Here is a 13,663-nt window from a genome sequence, read left to right as displayed (position 1 = left end):
CCGCAGTCGAAGCGGCACCGCGGCTGACGCAAAGACTGGACCGGAACTCCTCAAATGACGCCGTAGGCAAGCCCTTGGTCATGATATCGGCAAATTGTTGGAAAATAGGGACGTGCAAAACGCGAATATGGCCAAGGGCCACCTGTTCCCGAACAAAATGAATATCCAACTCAATATGCTTGGTCCGTCAATGATGCACCGGGTTAGCGGAGAGGTAGACCGCCGAGACATTGTCGCAGTAGACCACCGTGGCACGGTCAACAGGGCAAGAGAGCTCCTGAAGCAGCTGGCGAAGCCACGAACACTCGGCGACGGCGTTGGCCACCGCACGATACTCAGCCTCAGCACTGGAACGAGAGACTGTAGGCTGCCGCTTGGACGACCACGAGATGAGTGAGTGTCCAAGATAGACACAATAGCCCGAAGTGGAGCGACGAGTGTCAGGGCAGCCCGCCCAGTCTGCATCGGGCGGTGTCGGCGGAGGCGTGAAGCGTGACGCCAAGATCCATAGTGCTACAGATATAGCGGAGAATCCGCTTGACGGCAGCCCAGTGAACGTCTCGAGGAGCATGCATATGAAGACACACCTACTGCACGGCATACTGGATCTCCGGTCGAGTCAGAGTGAGGTACTGGAGAACACCAACGATAGACCGATAGAAAGCAGCATCCGAAGCAGGAGAACCATCCGTGGCAGAAAGCTTGACCTTCGTATCAACAGGCGTAGTGGCGGGCTTGCAGTTAAGCATGCCGGCGCGCTCGAGGAGCTCGTGAGCGTACTTCCCCTGATGAAGGAAGAAGCCATCCGGACGACGCACCACCTCGACACCGAGGAAGTAGTGCAACGGACCTAAGTCCTTGATGGCGAACTCAGCGCGAAGACGAGCCGTGAGCTGACTGAGGAGACTAGCCGTACATGCCGTCAGGATGATGTCGTCGACATAGAGCAGCAAGTAGGCCGTGTCAGAGCCCTGATGATAGACGAAGAGCGAGGCATCCGAGCAGGTAGAGCGGAACCCAAGCTGGTGGAGAAATGCCGCGATGCGCTCGTACCAAGCACGCGAAGCCTGCTTGAGTCCGTACAAGGACCGCGAAAGCAGGCACACGTGGTCGGGAAGCGCTGGGTCAACAAACCCGGTGGGCTGCTGACAGAAGACCTGCTCCTCGAGGTGACCATGGAGGAAGGCATTGGAGACGTCCATCTGGTGCACCGGCCAACCACGGGAGACCGCAATGTGGAGAATCGTGCGTATCGTGCCAGGCTTGACGACCGGAGCGAAGGTGTCGGTGAAGTCGATGCCAGCACGCTGTAGGAAGCCACGAATGACCCAGCACGCTTTGTAGCGATCAAGGGTACCATCAGGACGGAGCTTGTGTTTAAAGACCCACTTCCCGGTAATCACGTTGGCGTGCCTGGGACGGGGAACAAGCTGCCACGTCCGGTTGCGCAACAGAGCGTCGAACTCCTCTTGCATCGCAGCCATCTAGAGCGAGTCACGAAGAGCGGCTCGAACAGAGGACGGCAATGGCGACGGCTCAGAGGTGGACGCCGCATGGACGTAGTCATCCGAGGCGTAGCGCGAGCTCGGGCGAAAAACGCCCGTACGGGCGCGGGTGACCGGACCGGCCACGGGCGCTGGGGGGGCCACGGGCGCCGGGGGGGCCACGGGGGCCGCGGGTGCTAACGTCGGGGGCGCCGCAGGGGCCGCGGGCGCCAATGTCGAGGGCGCCGGGGGCGCGGCTATAGGAGGCGCCGCATGCGGGGGGCGCACCTCAAAGCCAGGGGCGGGCCAAGAGAGGCGCGTGAGCGCCCTGGGAGAGGTGTCGAGGAGCCCGCATCACCGGTGGCGGGAGGAGCAGCCGGGGGTACCTGGTGAAACGGAAACACATGCTCATCAAAGTAAACGTGCTGGGAAGTGAACACACGGTGGGAGACGGGATCGTAGCACCGATATCCCTTGGAGTTGGAGGGATAGCCGATGAAGATGCAAGCGACAGATCGAGGGGAAAGCTTGTGAGAAGCAGTGTCGGCAGTGCTGGGATAGCAAAGGCACCCAAAAATACGCAAGTCGTCATAAGACGGGGGCGTACCAAAGAGAAGATGGTGAGGTGCGTAGTTCCACCGTGGGCGGCAGGGTCTAATGTTAAGAAGAAGTGATGCAGTGGCGAGTGCGTCCGGCCAAAAACGAGGCGGCATGTTGGCATGAAACAGGAGTGTGCGAACGCAGTCATTCAGAGTGCGAAGGACGCGTTCGGCTCGACCATTCTGCTGTGAAGTGTACGGGCATGTGAGGCGGAAAACTGTGCCATGATGCGACAAAAAGGTGCGGAAAGCGAGGTTGTCAAACTCTTTTCCATTGTCCGTCTGAAGCGCAAGGATGGGACGCCCAAACTGCGTGCGGACATAGGAGTAAAAGGCCGTCAAGGTAGAGAGTGCATCCGACTTTCTGCGCAAAGGAAAAGTTCACACATAATGAGAATAGTCATCAAGAATGACCAGATAATATATATAGCCCGAGTTACTGGGAACCGGAGAAGTCCACACATCGCTATGAATCAACTGAAAAGGAAAAGAAGCAATGGTGGTGGAATGAGTAAACGGCAGGCGAACATGTTTGCCGACTCGACATGCATGACAAGTGTGATTCTCGATCTTGTTGCAACTGAAGCTGAAACTCCTAAGAATATGACGAAGGGTGTGTTGGGGAACGTAGTAATTTCAAAATATTTCCTACGCACACGCAAGATCATGGTGATGGTATAGCAACGAGAGGGAAGAGTGTTGCCCACGTACCCTCGTAGACCGTAAGCGGAAGTGTTAGCACAACGCGGTTGATGTAGTCGTACGTCTTCACGATCCGACCGATCCAAGCACCGAACGTACGACACCTCCGAGTTCAGCACACGTTCAGCTCGATGACGATCTCCGGGCTCCGATCCAGCAAAGCTCCGAAGATGAGTTCCGTCAGCACGACGGCGTGGTGACGGTGATGATGTTCTACCGGCGCAGGGCTTCGCCTAAACTCCGCGACGATATGACCGAGGTGGAATATGGTGGAGGGGGGCACCGCACACGGCTAAAGAACGATCCGTAGATCAACTTGTGTATCTTTGGGGTGCCCCCCGCCCCCGTTTATAAAGGAGCCAGGGGGGAGGAGGCGGCCGGCCAAGGAGGGCGCGCCAAGGGGGGAGTCCTACTCCCACCGGGAGTAGGACTCCCTTCTTTCCAAGTGGGAGTAGGAGAAGGGGGGAAAGAGGAGGAAGAGGGGAAGGAAAGGGGAGGCGCCACCCCCCTTCCCTTGTCCTATTCAGACTAGGAAGGGGAGGGGCATGCGGCCCCCTCTTGCCTCCTTCCCACTTCTCCCTCGAGGCCCATGTAGGCACAATAACCCCCCGGGGGGTTCCGGTAACCTCCCGGTACTCCGGTAAAATGCGGATTTCACTCGGAACGATTCCGATGTCCAAATATAGGCTTCCAATATATCGATCTTTATGTCTCGACCATTTCGAGACTCCTCGTCATGTCCGTGATCACATCCGGGACTCCAAACAAACTTCGGTTCATCAAAACTTATAAAGTCATAATAAAACTGTCATCGTAACGTTAAGCGTGCGGACCCTACGGGTTCGAGAACTATGTAGACATGACCTAGAACTATTCTCGGTCAATAACCAATAGCGGAACCTAGATGCCCATATTGGTTCCTACATATTCTACGAAGATCTTTATCGGTCAAACCGCATAACAACATACGTTGTTCCCTTTGTCATCGGTATGTTACTTGCCCAAGATTTGATCGTCGGTATCCAATACCTAGTTCAATCTCGTTACCGGCAAGTCTCTTTACTCGTTACGTAATGCATCATCCCGTAACCAACTCATTGGTTACATTTCTTGCAAGGCTTATAGTGATGTGCATTACCGAGAGGGCCCAGAGATACCTCTCCGACAATCGGAGTGACAAAACCTAATCTCGAAATACGCCAACTCAACATGTACCTTCGGAGACACCTGTAGTACTCCTTTATAATCACCTAGTTACGTTGTGACGTTTGGTAGTACCCAAAGTGTTCCTCCGGTAAACGGGAGTTGCATAATTCTCATAGTTACAGGAACATGTATAAGTCATGAAGAAAGCAATAGCAGTATACTAAACGATCAAGTGCTAGGCTAACGGAATGGGTCATGTCAATCACATCATTCTTCTAATGATGTGATCCCACTAATCAAATGACAACACATGTCTATGGTTAGGAAACATAACCATCTTTCATTAATGAGCTAGTCAAGTAGAGGCATACTAGTGACTATATGTTTGTCTATGTATTCACACATGTATCATGTTTCTGGTTAATACAATTCTACTACCTCCGTCTAGGTGAATAAGTCATTCTTGTAGTTCTAGGTCATCGATTTGAGCAATTAAATATGTGTTATATGTTATGAAAAGTATATCACTAGATTTCTACAAGGATGTAGTTTCTAAATATATTTTTTTCACGTATAATACATATTTAGATAATTGAATCGTCAACCTAGAACTACGCGAATGACTTATTCACCGAGACGAAGGTAGTAGCATGAATAATAAACATTTATCATGATATGAGGAAATAAATAATAACTTTATTATTGCCTCTAGGGCATATTTCCTTCAGTCTCCCACTTGCACTAGAGTCAATAATCTAGATTACATAGTAATGATTCTAACACCCATGGAGTCTTGGTGCTGATCATGTTTTGCTCGTGAGAGAGGCTTAGTCAACGGGTCTGCAACATTCAGATCCGTATGTATCTTGCAAATCTCTATGTCTCCCACTTGGACTTGGTCCCGAATGGAATTGAAGCGTCTCTTGATGTGCTTGGTCCTCTTGTGAAATCTGGATTCCTTTGCCAAGGCAATTACACCAGTATTGTCACAGAAGATCTTCATTGGTCCCGATGCACTAGGTATGACACCTAGATCGGAAATGAACTCCTTCATCCAGACTCCTTCATTTGCTGCTTCAGAAGCAGCTATGTACTCCGCTTCACATGTAGATCCCGCCACGACGCTTTGTTTAGAACTGCACCAACTTACAGCTCCACCGTTTAATAAAAACACGTATCCGGTTTGCGATTTAGAATCGTCCGAATCAGTGTCAAAGCTTGCATCGACGTAACCATTTACAACTAGCTCTTTGTCACCTCCATATACGAGAAACATATCCTTAGTCCTTTTCAGGTATTTCAGGATGTTCTTGACCGCTGTCCAGTGATCCACTCCTGGATTACTTTGGTACCTTCCTGCCAAGCTTATTGCTAAGCATATGTCAGGTCTGGTACACAGCATTGCATACATGATAGAGCCTATGGCTGAAGCATAGGGAACATCTTTCATTTTCTCTCTATCTTCTGCTGTGGTCGGGCATTGAGTTTGACTCAACTTCACACCTTGTAGCACGGGCAAGAACCCTTTCTTTGCCTGATCCATTTTGAACTTTTTCAAAATTTTGTCAAGGTATGTGCTTTGTGAAAGTCCTATTAAGCGTCTTGATCTATCTCTATAGATCTTGATGCCCAATATGTAAGCAGCTTCACCGAGGTCTTTCATTGAAAAACTTTTTTTCAAGTATCCTTTTTGTTGGAAATATGCCCTAGAGGCAATAATAAAAGCATTATTATTATATTTCTTTGTTCATGATAATTGTCTTTATTCATGCTATAATTGTATTATCCGGAAATCGTAATACATGTGTGAATAACAGACACCAACATGTCCCTAGTGAGCCTCTAGTTGACTAGCTCGTTGATCAATAGATAGTCATGGTTTCCTGGCTATGGACATTGGATGTCATTGATAACGGGATCACATCATTAGGATAATGATGTGATGGACAAGACCCAATCCTAAGCATAGCGTGAGATCGTGTAGTTCGTTTGCTAGAGCTTTTCTAATGTCAAGTATCTTTTCCTTTGACCACGAGATCGTGTAACTCCCGGATACCGTAGGAGTGCTTTGGGTGTATCAAACGTCACAACGTAACTGGGTGACTATAAAGGTGCATTACAGGTATCTCCGAAAGTGTCTGTTGGGTTGACACGGATCGAGACTGGGATTTGTCACTCCGTATGACGGAGAGATATCACTGGGCCCACTCGGTAATGCATCATCATAATGAGCTCAAAGTGACCAAGTGTCTGGTCACGGGATCATGCATTACGGTACGAGTAAAGTGACTTGCCGGTAACGAGATTGAACGAGGTATTGGGATACCGACGATCGAATCTCGGGCAAGTAACATATCGATTGACAAAGGGAATTGCATACGGGGTTGATTAAATCCTCGACATCGTGGTTCATCCGATGAGATCATCGTGGAGCATGTGGGAGCCAACATGGATATCCAGATCCCGCTGTTGGTTATTGACCGGAGAGCGATCTCGGTCATGTCTACATGTCTCCCGAACCCGTAGGGTCTACACACTTAAGGTTCAGTGATGCTAGGGTTGTAGGGATATGTATATGCAGTAACCCGAATGTTGTTCGGAGTCCCGGATGAGATCCCGGACGTCACGAGGAGTTCCGGAATGGTCCGGAGGTAAATATTTATATATGGGAAGTCCTGTTTCGGGCATCGGGACAAGTTTCGGGGTTATCGGTATTGTACCGGGACCACCGGAAGGGTCCCGGGGGCCCACCGGGTGGGGCCACCTGCCCCGGGGGGGCACATGGGCTGTAGGGGGTGCGCCTTGGCCTACATGGGCCAAGGGCACCAGCCCCACTAGGCCCATGCGCCTAGGGTTTCCAAGGGGGAGGAGTCCTACTAGTGGAAGGCACCTCCTAGGTGCCTTGGGGGGGAGGGAAACCTCCCCTTGGCCGCACCCCCCCTAGGAGATTGGATCTCCTAGGGCCGGCCACCCCCCCTTGGCCCTCCTATATATAGTGGGGGAGAGGAGGGACTTCATACCTTGACACCTTCTCCCTCTCCAACACCTCCTCCTCCTCCATAGTGCTTAGCGAAGCTCTGCCGGAGTACTGCAGCTCCATCAACACCACACCGTCGTGCTGCTGCTGGTGCCATCTCCCTCAACCTCTCCTCCCCCCTTGCTGGATCAAGAAGGAGGAGACGTGGCTGTTCCGTACGTGTGTTGAACGCGGAGGTGCCGTCCGTTCGGTGCTAGGATCTCCGGTGATTCGAATCACGTCGTGTTCGACTACATCATCCCCGTTCTTTGAACGCTTCCGCTCGCGATCTACAAGGTACGTAGATGCATCTAATGACTCGTTGCTAGATGAACTCATAGATGGATCTTGGTGAAACCGTAGGAAATTTTTTGTTTTCTGCAACGTTCCCCAACAGTGGCATCATGAGCTAGGTCTATGCATAGTTCTTCTTGCACGAGTAGAACACAATTTGTTGTGGGCGTAGATTTGTCAACTTTCTTGCCGCTACTAGTCTTATCTTGCTTCAGCGGTATTGTGGGATGAAGCGGCCCGGACCAACCTTACACGTACGCTTACGTGAGACCGGTTCCACCGACTAACATGCACTAGTTGCATAAGGTGGCTGGCGGGTGTCTGTCTCTCCTACTTTAGTTGAAGCGGATTCGATGAAAAGGGTCCTTATGAAGGGTAAATAGAAGTTGACAAATCACGTTGTGGCTTTCACGTAGGTAAGAAAACGTTCTTGCTAGAACCCTACTTCAGCCACGTAAAACTTGCAAACAACAATTAGAGGACGTCTAACTTGTTTTTGCAGCAAGTGCTTTGTGATATGATATGGCCAAAGTTGTGATGAATGATGAATGATCTATATGTCATGTATGAGATGTTCATGCTATTGTAATAGGAATCATGACTTGCATGTCGATGAGTATGACAACTGGCAGGAGCCATAGGAGTTGTCTTTATTTTTTGTGTGACCTGCGTGTCATTGAAGAACGCCATGTAAACTACTTTACTTTATTACTAAACGCGTTAGTCATAGAAGTAGAAGTAGTCTTTGGCGTGACAACTTCATGAAGACACGATGATGGAGATCATGATGATGGAGATCATGATGATGGAGATCATGGTGTCATGCCGGTGACAAGATGATCATGGAGCCCCGAAGATGAAGATCAAAGGAGCTATATGATATTGGCCATATCATGTCACTACTTTATATAATTGCATGTGATGTTTATTATGTTTTTATGCATCTTGTTTACTTAGGACGACGGTAGTAAATAAGATGATCCCTTACAAAATTTCAAGAAGTGTTCTCCCCTAACTGTGCACCGTTGCTACAGTTCGACGTTTCGAAGCACCACGTGATGATCGGGTGTGATAGATTCTTACGTTCACATACAACGGGTGTAAGACAGTTTTACACAGTGAAAACACTTAGGGTTAACTTGACGAGCCTAGCATGTACAGACATGGCCTCGGAACACGGAGACCGAAAGGTCGAACACGAGTCGTATGGAAGATACGATCAACATGAGAATGTTCACCGATGATGACTAGTCCGTCTCACGTGATGATCGGACACGGCCTAGTCGACTCGGATCATGTAACACTTAGATGACCAAAGGGATGTCAAATCTGAGTGGGAGTTCATTATAATTTGATTAGATGAACTTAATTATCATGAACTTAGTCTAAATATTTTACAATATGTCTTGTAGATCAAATGGCCAACGTAGTCCTCAACTTCAACGCGTTCCTAGAGAAAACCAAGCTGAAAGACGATGGCAGCAACTATACGGACTGGGTCCGGAACCTGAGGATCATCCTCATAGCTGCCAAGAAAGATTATGTCCTACAAGCACCGCTAGGTGATGCACCTGTTCTCCCTGCAGAACAAGACGTTATGAACGCTTGGCAGGCACGTTCTGATGACTACTCCCTCGTTCAGTGCGGCATGCTTTACAGCCTAGAGCCGGGGCTCCAAAAGCGTTTTGAGAGACATGGAGCATATGATATGTTCGAAGAGCTGAAAATGGTTTTTCAAGCTCATGCCCGGGTCGAGAGATATGAAGTCTCCGACAAATTCTTCAGCTGTAAGATGGAGGAAAATAATTCTGTCAGTGAGCACATACTCACTATGTCTGGGTTACATAACCGCTTGACTCAGCTGGGAGTTAACCTCCCGGATGATGCGGTCATTGACAGAATCCTCCAGTCGCTTCCACCAAGCTACAAGAGCTTTGTGATGAACTTCAATATGCAGGGGATGGAAAAGACCATTCCTGAAGTATTTGCTATGCTGAAATCAACAGAGGTAGAAGTCAAGAAGGAACATCAAGTGTTGATGGTCAATAAAACCACTAAGTTCAAGAAGCGCAAGGGTAAAAAGAACTTCAAGAAGGACGGCAAGGTAGTTGCCGCGCCCAGCAAGCAAGCTGCCGGGAAGAAGCCAAAGAATGGACCCAAGCCTGAGACTGAGTGCTTTTATTGCAAGGAAAGTGGTCACTGGAAGCGGAACTGCCCCAAATACTTAGCGGACAAGAAGGCCGGCAAAACCAAAGGTATATTTGATATACATGATGTGTACCTTACCAGTAATCGTAGTGACTCCTGGGTATTTGATACCGGTGCCGTTGCTCATATTTGTAACACACAGCAGGAGCTGCGGAATAAACGGAGACTGGCGAAGGACGAGGTGACGATGCGCGTCGGGAATGGTTCCAAGGTCGATGTGATCGCCGTCGGCACGCTACCTCTACATTTACCTACTGGATTAGTTTTGAACCTCAATAATTGTTATTTTGTGCCAAGTTTGAGCATGAACATTGTATCAGGATCTCGTTTAATTCGAGATGGCTACTCATTTAAATCCGAGAATAATGGTTGTTCTATTTATATGAGAGATATGTTTTATGGTCATGCTCCGATGGTGAATGGTTTATTCTTTATGAATCTCGAGCGTAATGCTACACATATTCATAGTGTAAGTACCAAAAGATGTAAGATTGATAGTGATAGTCCCACATACTTGTGGCACTGCCGCCTTGGTCACATAGGTGTCAAACGCATGAAGAAGCTCCATGCTGATGGACTTTTAGAGTCTCTTGATTACGAATCATTTGACACGTGCGAACCATGCCTCATGGGTAAAATGACCAAGACTCCATTCTCAGGAACAATGGAGCGAGCAACCAACTTATTGGAAATCATACATACTGATGTGTGCGGTCCAATGAGTGTTGAGGCTCGCGGTGGCTATCGTTATGTTCTCACCCTCACTGATGACTTGAGTAGATATGGGTATGTCTATGAAACACAAGTCTGAGACCTTTGAAAAGTTCAAGGAATTTCAGAGTGAAGTTGAGAATCAACGTGACAGGAAAATCAAGTTTCTACGATCAGATCGTGGAGGAGAATACTTGAGTCACGAGTTTGGTACACACTTAAGAAAATGTGGAATAGTTTCACAACTCACGCCGCCTGGAACACCTCAGCGTAATGGTGTGTCCGAACATCGTAATCGCACTCTATTAGATATGGTGCGATCTATGATGTCTCTTGCCGATTTACCACTATCTTTTTGGGGCTATGCTTTAGAGACTGTCGCATTCACTTTAAATAGGGCACCGTCAAAATCCGTTGAGACGACACCATATGAATTATGGTTTGGGAAGAAACCTAAACTGTCGTTTCTAAAAGTTTGGGGATGCGATGCTTATGTCAGGAAACTTCAACCTGAAAAGCTCGAACCCAAATCGGAAAAATGTGTCTTCATAGGATACCCTAAAGAAACTGTTGGGTATATCTTCTACCTCAGATCCGAAGGCAAGATCTTTGTTGCCAAGAATGGGTCCTTTCTAGAGAAAGAGTTTCTCTCGAAAGAAGTAAGTGGGAGGAAAGTAGAGCTTGATGAAGTATTACCTCTTGAACCGAAAAATGGCGCAACTCAAGAAAATGTTCCTGAGGTGCCTGCACCGACTAGAGAGGAAGTTAATGATGATGATCAAGATACTTCTGATCAAGCTCCTACTGAAATTCGAAGGTCCACAAGGACACGTTCCGCACCAGAGTGGTACGGCAACCCTGTCTTGGAAATCATGTTGTTAGACAACAGTGAACCTTCGAACTATGAAGAAGCGATGGCGGGCCTGGATTCCGACAAATGGCTAGAAGCCATGAAATCCGAGATAGGATCCATGTATGAAAACAAAGTATGGACTTTGACTGACTTGCCCGTAGAACGGCGAGCCATAGAAAATAAATGGATCTTTAAGAAGAAGACAGACGCGGATGGTAATGTGACCATCTATAAAGCTCGGCTTGTCGCTAAGGGTTATCGACAAGTTCAAGGGGTTGACTACGATGAGACTTTCTCACCGGTAGCGAAGCTGAAGTCCGTCCGAATCATGTTAGCAATTGCCGCATTTTATGATTATGAAATTTGGCAAATGGACGTCAAAACGGCATTCCTTAATGGTTTCCTTAAGGAAGAATTATATATGATGCAGCCGGAAGGTTTTGTCGATCCTAAGAATGCTGACAAGGTGTGCAAGCTCCAACGCTCGATTTATGGGCTGGTGCAAGCATCTCGGAGTTGGAACATTCGTTTTGATGAGATGATCAAAGCGTTTGGGTTTACACAGACTTATGGAGAAGCCTGTGTTTACAAGAAAGTGAGTGGGAGCTCTGTAGCATTTCTCATACTATATGTAGATGACATACTTTTGATGGGAAATGATATAGAACTTTTGGACAGCATTAAGGCCTACTTGAATAAGAGTTTTTCAATGAAGGACCTTGGAGAAGCTGCTTATATATTAGGCATCAAGATCTATAGGGATAGATCGAGACGCCTCATAGGTCTTTCACAAAGCACATACCTTGATAAGATTTTGAAGAAGTTCAAAATGGATCAGTCCAAGAAAGGGTTCTTGCCTGTTTTACAAGGTGTGAAATTGAGCTCAGCTCAATGTCCGACCACGGCAGAAGATATAGAAGAGATGAGTGTCATCCCCTATGCCTCAGCCATAGGTTCTATTATGTATGCCATGCTGTGTACCAGACCTGATGTAAACCTTGCCGTAAGTTTGGTAGGAAGATACCAAAGTAATCCCGGCAAGGAACACTGGACAGCGGTCAAGAATATCCTGAAGTACCTGAAAAGGACTAAGGAAATGTTTCTCGTTTATGGAGGTGACGAAGAGCTCGTCGTAAAGGGTTACGTCGACGCTAGCTTCGACACAGATCTGGATGACTCTAAGTCACAAACCGGATACGTGTATATTTTGAATGGTGGGGCAGTAAGCTGGTGCAGTTGCAAGCAGAGCGTCGTGGCGGGATCTACATGTGAAGCGGAGTACATGGCAGCCTCGGAGGCAGCACATGAAGCAATATGGGTGAAGGAGTTCATCACCGACCTAGGAGTCATACCCAATGCGTCGGGGCCGATCAAGCTCTTCTATGACAACACTGGAGCTATTGCACTTGCCAAGGAGCCCAGGTTTCACAAGAAGACAAGGCACATCAAGCGTCGCTTCAACTCCATTCGTGAAAATGTTCAAGATGGAGACATAGAGATTTGTAAAATACATACGGACCTAAATGTAGCGGATCCGTTGACTAAACCTCTCCCTAGAGCAAAACATGATCAACACCAGAATTCCATGGGTGTTCGATTCATCACAATGTAACTAGATTATTGACTCTAGTGCAAGTGGGAGACTGTTGGAAATATGCCCTAGAGGCAATAATAAAAGCATTATTATTATATTTCTTTGTTCATGATAATTGTCTTTATTCATGCTATAATTGTATTATCCGGAAATCGTAATACATGTGTGAATAACAGACACCAACATGTCCCTACTGAGCCTCTAGTTGACTAGCTCGTTGATCAATAGATAGTCATGGTTTCCTGGCTATGGACATTGGATGTCATTGATAACGGGATCACATCATTAGGATAATGATGTGATGGACAAGACCCAATCCTAAGCATAGCGTGAGATCGTGTAGTTCGTTTGCTAGAGCTTTTCTAATGTCAAGTATCTTTTCCTTTGACCATGAGATCGTGTAACTCCCAGATACCGTAGGAGTGCTTTGGGTGTATCAAACGTCACAACGTAACTGGGTGACTATAAAGGTGCATTACAGGTATCTCCGAAAGTGTCTGTTGGGTTGACACGGATCGAGACTGGGATTTGTTACTCCGTATGACGGAGAGATATCACTGGGCCCACTCGGTAATGCATCATCATAATGAGCTCAAAGTGACCAAGTGTCTGGTCACGGGATCATGCATTACGGTACGAGTAAAGTGACTTGCCGGTAACGAGATTGAACGAGGTATTGGGATACCGACGATTGAATCTCGGGCAAGTAACATATCGATTGACAAAGGGAATTGCATACGGGGTTGATTAAATCCTCGACATCGTGGTTCATCCGATGAGATCATCGTGGAGCATGTGGGAGCCAACATGGGTATCCAGATCCCGCTGTTGGTTATTGACCGGAGAGTGATCTCGGTCATGTCTACATGTCTCCCGAACCCGCAGGGTCTACACACTTAAGGTTCAGTGACGCTAGGGTTGTAGGGATATGTATATGCAGTAACCCGAATGTTGTTCGGAGTCCCGGATGAGATCCCGGACGTCACGAGGAGTTCTGGAATGGTCCGGAGGTAAAGATTTATATATGGGAAGTCATGTTTCGGGCATCGGGACAAG

The sequence above is a fragment of the Triticum dicoccoides genome, chromosome 6B, assembly GCF_002162155.2.
Source record: "Triticum dicoccoides isolate Atlit2015 ecotype Zavitan chromosome 6B, WEW_v2.0, whole genome shotgun sequence".
NCBI lineage: Eukaryota > Viridiplantae > Streptophyta > Magnoliopsida > Poales > Poaceae > Triticum > Triticum dicoccoides.
The sequence above is the reverse complement of the archived record's forward strand: the minus strand, read 5'-3'. Positions refer to the sequence as shown.